Consider the following 8,897-nt stretch of genomic DNA (forward strand, 5'->3'; position numbering starts at 1 on the left):
AAACCTTGTAAGGTGGCACGTCTCTAAGGAGGCCTCACTATCGGACCACTGCCCAATTAGGTTCGACATAGAGGAGATAGGGGAAAGATACGTAACCCACAGGGTTCCTAAATCTACCAACTGGAGAGGATACCGAGAGTCCCTAGTAGAAGAATTGGAAGAAATAGGACCCTTCCAGAAAAATGAATTTGAATTAGAAAGGTCTGCACAAATAGTAGAGCAAGCTATAATAAAGGCCTACGAGAAAAACTGCCCTCCCAGGCAAAACTGGTTGAAGAAGGATGTGCCGTGGTGGACTGGAAGGTTGGAAACATTAAGAAACAAAATGAGGAAATTATTAAAATGGGCAAAAAGAACAGACGATTGGCTCCCTTATCTACAGGCCCAAAATGAATATAAAAAAGAACTTAGAATGAATAAAAGAAGAACCTGGAGAAATTTTTGTAAAAACATTAACAGTCTTCCCGAGGCATCCAGGCTTCAAAAAACTCTCCAAACTGAACATACAAATCCTATGGGGACTCTAGTAAAGGACAATGGAGACCTAACAAAGAATAGGAAGGAGACCTTAGAACTACTTCTGGAGACACACTTCCCAGGGGGTCACCTAACTCAAAATGAGGATACATATTCTCTAATCGGGGGGGATCCAGTCGGGAGGTGGCAAAAGCCAGACAGCAGTCTAACAGACTATTCACACATGAAAGAATTAAATGGGGTATAAGATCGTTTAAGCCATTTAAATCTCCTGGGGCGGATGGAGTTTTTCCAGCCCTTCTTCAAGAGGATATACTATTAAATAATCTTAGCATTCTGTTCAGAATCAGTTTCGCCTTAGGATACATACGAAAGAACTGGAGGATAGCACTAGTGGTGTTTTTGCGGAAGAACGACAGGGATCCAACAAAACCCAGTTCGTACAGACCCATAAGCCTAACCTCCTTCATGGTGAAAACTATGGAAAAATAATAAATAGACACATAAGGGACGTAATATTACGGGAACACCCACTTAGTCCCACACAACACGCCTACATAGAAGGAAAATCAACCACCACTGCTCTCCACAGTTTAGTGAGATCATGAGGAAGGTCTGCGGATCAACCCATCAAAAACAAATATAATTACCTTTACCAGAAAAAGAAAATTCCAGCTAGCACAACCTGTCCTGGAGGGAATCAGCATTAACCAAACAAAGGAAGTGAAGTACCTGGGTTTAATCCTGGATGAAAAGCTCACTTGGAACTACCATATTAGAAACAGGATATCCAAAGCCCTTGGGGCCTGTAAGAGACTTTTTGGATTTAAATGGGGACTTAAACCCAAAATGATATATTGGATTTACGAAACCACAATAAAACCAATGGTCACATGCTGCCTTAGTGTGGTGGCCGAAGGTAGAACAAACAAAAGCTGCAAAAAGGCTACAGAGTCTTCAAAGGTTAGCTTGTTTAAGCATCACGGGAGCGATGAGCTCCTGCCCAACACTAGCAATGGAAGCGGTCCTGGGGTACACTCCTCTTGGCCAGGAGGTGATGAGAACAGCTGCGATGAGCGCAATGAAGCTTCTAGGAACAAACGTAATAAAATGCTACCTCCTTAGAAGGCCATATGAAGATATTGGAAAAATTTCCTGAGGCTGAAATGCTAACCAAAGTATCAGATGCTATGGTTAAGAAATACTCCTTTGAAAAACCATATACGGTCTCTATCGAAAGTAGGGAGAAATGGATTCAAAGGGAGGCCTACCTTACAAAAGGTGTCCTGAAGTTTTTCACTGATGGTTCACTCCTAGACTCTAGGGCAGGATACGGAATACATGGACCTGGAGTCGACATGGCTGTGCCCCTAGGAAGACATGCCACGGTTTTTCAGGCGGAGGTCATGGCAATAGACTCATGTTCCAGAAGACTCACACAGTATGACAAAAGGATTATCATACCTAATACTTTCTGATAGTCAGGCTGCACTGAAGGCACTGGATACCTGTTCGATTGATTCGAAAGCGGTCTGGGAATGCAGGAATGCTCTAGCAGAGCTGGCAAAAAAATAACAGTAACATTCTGTTGGGTACCGGGTCATGAAGGTATTCATGGAAATGAAAAAGCGGACATCCTCGCCAAAAAGGGAGCAGAATCCACATTGGTGGGGCCTGAGCCAGGTTGTGGGATAGCCTTCTCCAACATTAAAGCTCTGGTCAAAGATTGGGAAAAGAGGACAAGACACAAGAATTGGAGTAGAGCCTCAGGTTTAAGACTATCCAAAATGTTTATCTCTCCTTACGCAAAAGGGTGGACAGCTCTCCTAGACCAGAATAAGGAGGATATAAGACTGATATTAGGAATGTTGACAGGACATGGCCCTCTGAGGAAGCACCATATGAAGGTAGGCCTCAGTCAGAGCAGCGAATGTAGACTCTGTGGAGAAGAGGAGGAGTCAGCGGAGCACATTTGGTTGGATTGTCCTGCCATCGTAGAGACTCGGAAAAGATACTTGGGAGCATATCTCCTCAGCCCCAAGGACATTAGAGAACAGGAGCTCTTAAATCTAATTGGTTTTTGCAAAAGCCTCGGTCTTTGAGGGCACAAATTAAAGTAAGGGAGGCGCAAAGGTCCTTTTTAGGACTAAGTGCGGGGACAAACTGTCCTCTTCCCTCAGGAAGGAAAAAAATAAAATGGTGAAGGTTGTAAATTTATATCTCATTCCGTTTGGAATATATCCAGGCATATTAGGACTTAATTTACACCCTGTATAAATAACCAATATCAGAAATAATAAATACGCAAATCAAGTTGGTAATATGGAACATATATGGTGGCAGTTAAAATATTATGGTTGGCATAGTTGCCATCAAAATGTATAGTGAGATGATGATACAGCTGACAACTATGATCGTCAACGATATTTAGCCTACTGGTTTAATATTACTCCCTTATCACTATAGGCCTGTTCTCTTATAAAAGATTATACTTTTGTTCGGATTATTTTGCAGTTCAAATGAATTTTATGAGCTTAAAAATGAGTTCTAGAGAAGAAAAAACTTTTGAGATCGTAATAAACTAACTGAGCGTGAAATAGGTAAATAAATTGCTTCCGATTTGAAATCAGAGGGTTGGTACAGTAGTAGACAACTGTCTATAGTGAATCCGATACTGCTTTAGATTATGAAAACCGAGAAACTGAGTACGTTATAACTTAGCTCTCAACAAACTGGTTTTTACTGGAACCAGGATCGGACTGCACCAACCGTCTATTTGAAGGGACTGTGTTGACAGATGAGACAGCTCAATTAATAACTGTAACACTATTTATTACAGGCTAAATTCGTAATATCGTTCATTACAATTTCAAAGAAACTGTGACTATTACTTTAAAATAATCTTACTTTTGATTTAACAATGTCAATCGTGTTTATTTACATTGTGCATTCAAGCAGAAAAGTCAATAATAGTTCCTGCGATCAAACAATAAATACCTTAATACTTGCATCTGGTCTGACCCGATGGATCATAACTGGAATATTGATACAGAAAGTGAATTCTTCAATTGAGAATAAAAATTAGATTAAAAAAGTACGTTTTTAAAGATTTTTCTCACAGTTATTATTATTTAAAAATAATTTCTTGCAGACAACTAATGGACTAATTATTATAAATGTCTAGTGTTCACTAAATTTATTAAAAGCAATGCTTAAAATGGTCCGATTAATAAGATTTTTTTCTGTACTAATATTTAGCAAAATGTATTGAATCTTACTATCATTAACAAAATAATAACATGTTGTCAATGGGGCTTTCAGAATCTGATAACCTTGGTAGTTTATCAGGTTATTAACAGTTCCGATTGAAGTCGATGAAGCTAACAGGATTTTTGGGAACGTTGAGGTTGATGGTTGTATAAGGTTAAAGTTGATCGTTGGGGCTCAAAAACAGGTTAATCAACCTCTGTACACCGGATTGATTAACCTCTGTCTATGTTCCAATATGCTGTAGGATCTCTTAAATAATAATCTTGTGTTGTCTTGTTATTACATAGATTAAGAGAGTGTGTTAGTCAAGAAATGTTGCTTAGCTAGTATTATACATTTTTTAATTCTCATTTGAGTTATGGGACTCCTTGGGGAAACAGCATGAGCTCATAAAGTGTTTTTATCTGGCAGAAAAAGTATTAATAGACATAATAAAATGTTTCAGATCGTGAATCATGTTTAAAAATTTTTTAACACCTAAATATTATGACACTTCCCAGTTTATGTATCTATTGGTGAGTCATTCTAGTAAAAGAAAACTTAGACAGCTTTACAATTAAACAGGAAATTTATTTTTTAGAACTAGAAAAGATTTGCTTGAATTACCCTCTGTTCGGTTGGAGAAAAAAAAAGTTTCTTCTATTTAAAAATAACATTTTTCAAGGAACTGCCAAAAGAAGCATGGGCTATCTCTATTCTCAGATTTAAAACTAGAGACATGGTTGAAAGCACAGGCTTTATATTCCATTAATGACTACTTGGCCTGTATTCCTTATAGTTTTGATATTTTTATTGCGCTGAGTTACTTTTATTTGTAAATATTGCTTGTTTATCTAGTTTGTCTATTTTTATTGATAAACCTGAATAAAATTTTAAACTAAATGTGACTGCCCATGATGGATTGTATATGTTCTTGTTCTGTATAATATATTAAATATTGTATGTGTTTATTTAAATAAGTACTGTTGGTATGTGGACATATTATGTACAATAATACTGGAATAGTTTGTACTGTATAAGTATTGTGACCAGCCAGAAGTACCTGCTAAAGTTACTGATATAATGACAATATTTCATTGTAATATTTGTAGTTACAACAAGCATATTGATGAGCTCATGTTAATATTAAATAGTTATAACCAGAAATTTGATATTATAGTTCTAACGGAGACTTGGATGGATGAAAGTAGCGTGTTTGAGCGAATGCATGGGTACAATATTTTAGTTAACAAAAAGCGTAGGAATCAGAATGATGGAGTGATTGTGTATGTAAGGGAAAATCTGAATGTGAGTAGACTAGTGAGGAAGTTATTTACAAAGGGCAACCAGCATTAAAATAGATGTAGTAATTGGTAGTGGCCGGCACAGTATCCTGGCTGTGTACCGCAGCCCATCACCTGACCTTGACCTTGAACTGTTTATTGATAATCTGGAGTCGTATTGTGATAGCAGGCCGTGGGACAGGACACACTGGCTGATAGGTGACGTGAACTGCTGTATTCTGCTGGATACACATAACCCAACGTCGCAACGTTACCTGGATGTGCTCTACAGCGCGGGCTATGTCTGTGGTATTAACTTACCCACTCGTGTCACCACAAATACAAGTAGCTGCATTGATAATATTTTTGTTGACTCACGTACCATGAAAGATGTAAAATGCGGTGTAACTAAAGCAGAAATGACGGATCATTATTTTACAGTTGCTGCAATTAATAACAATATTACTAATTCTAAACTTAGTAAAACATATCACAACATTTTTATAGATTTCAAAAAAGTAGCCCATCTCATTTCCCTAACTAATTGGGAGTCTGTAGTTGAAACAGACGACGTCAACACTTCTAGCGAGCTATTTGTTTGTCAGATTCAGACAATATTGAAAAACTACAGAAGATAAACACATTCCCGCGAAAGAAATGAAAATAAAACCGTGGATAACTAGAGGATTGGTTAAGTCGGTAAGACACAGAGATGAGATTAGCAAACAATTAAAAAAACAACGTTTAAATCCTATTCTTATTGCTCAGTTCAAATCCTACCGGAATGTAGTTAGTAATCTTATTAAAACGGCGAAAGAAGACTATTTTCGGAATGATATTAACGTCAAAAAGAATAACGCCAAATTTCTATGGAAAAGTATTAGCGAAATTACCGGTAATACTAAACAAAAAGAAGCTGACAAAATTGACCCATTTTTGGAAGGAAATAGGGAGTCTGACAAGAGTGACGTGATTAAGGTTGCGGACACTTTCAATGATTATTATGTCAATGTTGGGGCAGGGCTAGCCAGTGCTGTCCCTCCCGTGACTGAGCTTGTTGTTGATGATGGTGACTTCGCAGTGGACTCGGCCCTCAGGTTGGTTCCCCTCACTCAGGATGATATTTTTCGGAGTGTCACCGAACTCAGGGGGGGCTCCGCCCCGGGGATTGACAGGATTCCCGCTAAGATCGTCAAAGATAATATTACCGAACTAATAAAACCACTGTTATATATTTTTAACTGTAGTATTTTAAAAGGGATTTATCTGAACGTTTTCAAAGTGGGTAAGGTTATTCCAATTTTTAAGGGGAGTCCAAAACATGAGTGTGTAAGCTATAGACCTATTACTTTATCCAGTGTACTTGCAAAAATCTTAGAGAAATGTGTTAAGAACCAACTTGTGAATTATTTAAAAATCAACAAATTTATCAAAACCAATTTGGATTTAGGAGCGATAGGAATTTGAATGATGCTTTATATTTGTTGACTAAAGAGTTACATGATGCTGTGGGCAAAAACAGGAAGGCTCTGTTGGTATTTATTGATTTAGCTAAAGCGTTTGACACAATTAATCAGGACTTATTGATTAAGAAACTAAATTTCTTGGGGGCTCACGATACAACCTTGAACTGGTTTAAAGACTACTTCCGAGACAGAAGTCAGGTGGTCACAATTCAGGGGGAGCTGAGTTCGAGGAAGACCATACATCTTATATTATTCTTGATATATATGAACAATTTAGGTAAAATAAATATGGCAAATGGTCAAATATTTTTATACGCGGATGACACAGCTCTTTGTTTCGAGGGGTCCAGTTGGCCAGAGGTGTATAGGGTGGCTGAGCGTGGTCTGAACACTGTAAAGCACTGGTTTGACCAAAATGGACTCACCATCAACGTCAAAAAGATAAAGTGCATGGCAGTGGCACTTCGAACGGGTCATGATCCGGACAATTTACACCTTAGGCTTCACACTTGTGGCGGAGTGGCTGGCTGTATGTCATGTGAATGTGTAGAGCGTGTATCTGAATACAAGTATTTAGGAGTAATTTGTGGTAATCGGTTGAAATGGACAGCTCATATCCAGTATATAAGAAGTAAGTTAAGGAAACAAATTTTTATTTTTTAAAAAACTTTGTAATATATTAACATTTGATTTACTAAAAATGGTTTATTACGCATTTGTACAATCTATTCTGCAGTAAGGAATTATTGCTTGGGGAGGGACATTTAAGAGCTCGCTGTTACCATTAGAAATCGTCCAAAAAGCAATAATTAATGCTGCCTTGAAAAAAATCGTCTTTATCCTTCAGAATTGTTATTTGATGAATTTAAGGTTTTTAACGTTGGACATTTATATGTTAGAAACATTATAATGTACATGTTCAAAAACCATAGTCATATTTTTAACCAAGTAAGCCATAGTTACTCGACCAGATTGGCAGTGTCCTCTGGGATTATTGCCCCGAAATTAGAGAAGTCCATCAATTGCACAAATTCACAATACATTGCAAATATAATTTTTCCTAAATTACCAGATTGCCTTAAGTTACCAAGTCCGTCACTTATAAAAAGAAAGTAACCTTATGGCTACTAAACGTAGATAAGGGTGAGTTAGAATATTATATAACTTCTTTGTATGCACATTAACTTAATTGTTGAACCTATGTTTGTTCATCGGGAGCATTGACAGTGGGATGGTGTCGTGATGTTGTAACTGTGTAGGATTGAGTGTTGATAGAGTGTCTTTTGATGGTGGTAAATGCAGAGACAGGCAGGGAGGGAGGGAGGGAGGGAGGGAGGGAGGAGGAGAGAGAGGGAGGGAGAGAGAGAGAGAGAGAGAGAGAGAGAGAGAGGGAGGGAGGAGGGAGGGAGGGAGGGAGGGAGGAGAGAGAATGTTGGTTATGTATGGCGTGAGTGTATAAGTGTGTGAGAGGTTCCATGCCTCCTAATTAACCAATATAAGTTTATATTCTTGTTATCATTTATTAATCATCAATTATCACATTATCATTTTTGCGGCCGTTATCTGGTTATCATCTTATTGTCAAGCACTTGCTTTGTTGTAGCTACTCGTATGATGTTTTTATTTTTTCTTATATTACGAGCATACAAAAGTTGCATTTCATGTTTTACATGATTTACATTACTTTTTATGTTGATGAGTACATATTCATGCTGCTGATCGCGTCTCGATCTCCACACACAGGCTATGCCCATGTGGAGATCATTTCCTGTTTTTGCATGTATGTTGAGATCTATGTATCTATGAGGAAATAAATAAATAAATATTGAATATTCAATAATCTATGCACAACTTTCATTCCTTTTCTATAGCTACAAACCAAATTTTCCACCATATCGAGGTGAACTAATTAAATTGCTTGTTAAAAACAGTGTGAGAAACTGAATCCCAAGGTCTCATTTGCAAGGATTGAGCGTTATCAGTGCCCAATATTTAAAAGAAAAGCTCCGTCTAATAGTTGTCAGCCTGGAATTCATTCACAGCACTAAATTCCTCACTTATTTAAGGACATAAATTAAATTTTGATGAATGGGCGTGGTACAAACTCGGCCTGCAGGCTGTAGTATGGAGACCAATGGTCTATAGGAATGACAAATTTAGTCTATATTGTGATTTTTTTCCACAAATACTTTTAGAGGAAATGGATATTATTGTTCTCTCAGCCAGATAAAAATAAAAACATAATGTTATTTTTTTAATTTGTTTACGTACCTTCCTTAACGCATTATGTCATGAATAAGAAAATTTAATTAGACAATTGGCACCAAAATAAAAATAAAATGTATGTAGTTAGACTTTTACTGCTACGTATTTTTAGGATTTACAGGAGAAACTTCATTATGTAATGTCAGTAACCGTAAAG

This window comes from Homalodisca vitripennis, chromosome 4 (genome assembly GCF_021130785.1).
Source record: "Homalodisca vitripennis isolate AUS2020 chromosome 4, UT_GWSS_2.1, whole genome shotgun sequence".
NCBI lineage: Eukaryota > Metazoa > Arthropoda > Insecta > Hemiptera > Cicadellidae > Homalodisca > Homalodisca vitripennis.